This window comes from Neophocaena asiaeorientalis, unplaced genomic scaffold (assembly GCF_003031525.2).
Source record: "Neophocaena asiaeorientalis asiaeorientalis breed wild unplaced genomic scaffold, Neophocaena_asiaeorientalis_V1.1 scaffold134, whole genome shotgun sequence".
NCBI classification, from domain to species: Eukaryota; Metazoa; Chordata; class Mammalia; order Artiodactyla; family Phocoenidae; genus Neophocaena; species Neophocaena asiaeorientalis.
In genome coordinates this window covers 7,380,102-7,383,889 of record NW_020185339.1, presented here as the reverse complement: position 1 = coordinate 7,383,889, position 3,788 = coordinate 7,380,102, and positions in this window count along the sequence as shown.

Below are 3,788 nucleotides of genomic sequence, written 5' to 3'. Positions count from 1 at the left end.
GAAAGCCCTCGCGCAGCAACCAAGACCCAATGCAGCCAAAAAAAAAAAACCAAACAAACATGTATTCGTGAGGGTCTTAGAAATACTTGATGATTTGGGAGATGTCTTTGCAAGGCACTTGGTTCTTAAAATTGTACCCGTGGGTAAGAACCAGTGACACACAATTTATATTTAGTCGTACGTCTTCTTCCTGGTAAGATGGTGAGCTCCCTGGGGCTCTAATTCATCCTTGTGTTTCTACCTCCTGGCATAATTCCTAGAATATAGTAGGTTTAATGAATGGATGGATGGATGTGTGAGTTAGTTACAAAGATAAGGTAATGGTAAAACACCGCTTGGAAATGAGACTTAAGTTCTACTCCTGTGCTTGCCATTAGCTGTGTGACTTTGAGAAACCACTTGACTCATCCGAAAGTAATTCTCATCAGTAGAGTGGGGATACTAATACCTACCTTCCAAAGTTTTCTTTTTTTTATAATTTGTTAAAAACCTCTCTTCCAAGATTTTTACTTTTATTATGTATTCTCAGTTTATTAAGATAATAAATATGAAAGTGCTTTGTGGAGGGATTAGCTAAGAAAGGAGGTTGGGGAGGGGGTCAGATGTTTTGTCCTCCTTCAGTAGCTTGCTCTATAGCACAACTGGGACTAAAACCTTAAGACCAAGTATCCTAGTCCAGCCTGTCTGTGCTGACAGCCAGTAATGTATTGGAAGAAAATTCTCTTACTAAATTAAATTGCATTTCCCCCAGAATGACTCTGCTCTGTAGAACATTTACCCACCGTTCAATGAGGAAAACCTTCCATGTTACCACATTTGTGCAGCTCAAATCTTTTAAAGTATTTTTAAAAGGATGTATCTTTGATTAATATTCCTTTTCTGGAATATCTAAGGTTATGGTTTGAGAAAATAGCCTTCTTATGAAATGTACTTTTTGGATTTCTTCCCAGAAGCTACTTACTTTTCCTATTCTCACATTACTTGAAGTAAGGAAACGAGTGCTTTCATGGAGCGCCAGTACTTAATGTGCGTGAGGTGTTTATGTGATGAAATGCGCTCTGGATACCACCAGATAGAAAGCCGCTTCCTCCTCATTCCTTCCCTGTTGACTTTCTGTTGCCTCTCTCCAAGGCCTTCACAGCATCTCCACTCAGTACCGGAGCCCTGCGGCCCCTCTCCCTTTTATACCTCCCTTGTGCCTCAACTTGGCTGTCACTCTTCAGCCAAATGTGAGTTTGGTCAGGTGACAAGGGAGCAAAGGCTCATTTACTTCAGTGTGTACAGCTCCCAGGAAAACGAACTTCATGGAGTTAGACTGATTATACATACATAAATTTGTTATCCAGTTAATTCACTTTGACCCGACTTGGTATAACCATTAAGCTTTTTAAAGTTACCTTCTGTTTTACTTTCTACCCTACAGATTTTGGACTCGTCAAGTCCCCACAATTGTGGGATTTAATTAAAATAAAATATATCTATACCTCTGTATTATGTAGATATGTAGTTATAGATATACAGATTATATTAGATATAGAGATATATCTATACATATAGATATACAGATGTAGATGTATAGATATATAGAGATAGATATAGAACCAACAAGATGTATGTGTGTAGAGATATATATAGAATTATCAGGACACTTTCTCTTCTATATAACTATATCTATAAATCTATATCTCTACACATACACACATCCTACTGGTTTTGTTTTCTCTGGAGAATCCTAATGTAAAATCATAAAAGAAAAATGTGTAAATTAAATTTCATCAAAATGAAAACTTTTACTCTTTGAAAGATACCATGAAGAAAATGAAAGTCATCCCACAGACTGGCAGAAATTATTATATCTATTGATGTGTGTGTGTGTATACATATATATGTATATACATTAAATATGTACATTATATATGTACATACATATATATGTATATACATTCTGAATTCTTACATTCAGAATATATAAAGAATCTTATAACTCAGTAATAAGGCAATAATAAGTGACCAAGATCTGAACGGGCACTTCACAAAAAAAGGTATGTGAGTGACCAATAAGCACATCAAAAGATATTCAACACTAAAAAAGAAAAAGAAAAAAGATAACGTTATTCGTGTCAAAGATAAACAAAGCCAGACACTCAAAGCGGTGGGGACAGATCTTATCCAGAGAGACTACTGCAGTAGGGAAGAGTCCAGTGTGAACTGAAGTCAATACTGACTTGTGCAGAGGTGTAGGGCGTTTTCAAGGGAGCGTGGAGGAGCAGGGAGGGCAAACAGTGGGGGCTTGAGCAGGTCATGGAGGTAGGAATTCAGAAAGAGCAGGAAGAGGAGGTTAGTGAACAGGACCACGTCATCTGGCTCTGTTGATCAGCCCTTATCTGGAGGAGAAGCAGCCTTCTGCGTCTTTACGACAGGAGGCGGTGATGTCCATTAGACAAAGGAACCCAGTAAAGCTGGGTCCAATCTTCCCACAGGGACTGGGAGCAAGATGTGAGTTATCCCCCTGAAAGTTTGCCTTTCAAAGAAATGGCTCTTGCGTCCTTGAGAAAACAGTTTTAGGTGGTAGATTTATATTTCAAAGGGTAGAGAAAGGATTTGTTGTTGCAAAGTTTCTAAAGAAACTTCTGTAAGAGAAGACTCATGGGCCTATTTGCCTATCACCATGTTAAGGGGGGGCTGGGGTCATCCAGCGGATAAGGCCTTGAGATGTTAGAAACTAGGCTAGTGTCGGTTCGAGTGTCTGTGTGTGTGGGTGGAGAAAATCATTTGTGTGGGGACTCTGCAGTTTTTATAGACCAAGGGAGAGGCCTAGTCAAGAAACGGCTCAGAGAAGCCTGACTAGAGTGTGGTCAAGGAGGGAGACTTTATCATTAGTCATTAGGAAAATGCAAACTAGCACTTCAATGAGATAACGTTACACAGCTAGAATTGCTTTAGAAAAATATGACAATACCAAGTGTTAAAGATGTGTGGCAAGGATTGCTGTGGGGGAATCTGAAGTGGTACAAATACTTTGCAAAACAGTTGGCCAGTTTCTTGTAAAGTAACGCATATAATTGCCATTATTACTGAGAAATTTTGCTTTTGTATATTTACCCCAAAAAAATGCCCATCAAAAAATGAATGAGTGAACAAACCGGTACATCCATACAGTAGAATCCTACTCAGCATTAAAATGGAACAAACTGCAAATACCCACCACAGATAGATGAATCTCAAAATCATATTGCATGAAAGCCAGTTGAAAAAGCTTATGTACTGTGGTTTTATTTATATAAAATTCAAACCAACCTATGACAACAGAAAGCAAATCAGTAGTTGTCTGGAGAAAGGAGTGGAGGGAGGGATTAATTTCAAAGACGCATGAACAAACTTTTTGAGGTGATAGAAATATTTAGTATTTAAATATTTATCTTGTTTGGGATGATAGTTTCATTCAAAAACTCATAAATCATATACTTTAAATATATGCAGTTTATTGCATGTAAAGTGTATGTCAGTAAAGTATTAAAAATTAAAATTCCAAATATCCACCAATGGAAATGTATATTTAGCACCTTTATTAAATTGAGGGACAAGAAACAACTTTGCCTGTAGTTGTGGTAACTAGATCATAAATTGCAAAATTTTCTATAAAGAGCCAGGTAGTATGTATTTTAGGCAGACCACATGCAGCTTCTGTAGCATATTTTTCCTTTCCTTTTTCCTTCCTTCCTCCCTTCCCCCCTTCCTTCCTTCCTTCCTCCTTTCCCCCTTCCTCCCCTCCCCCTTCCTCCTTCCCC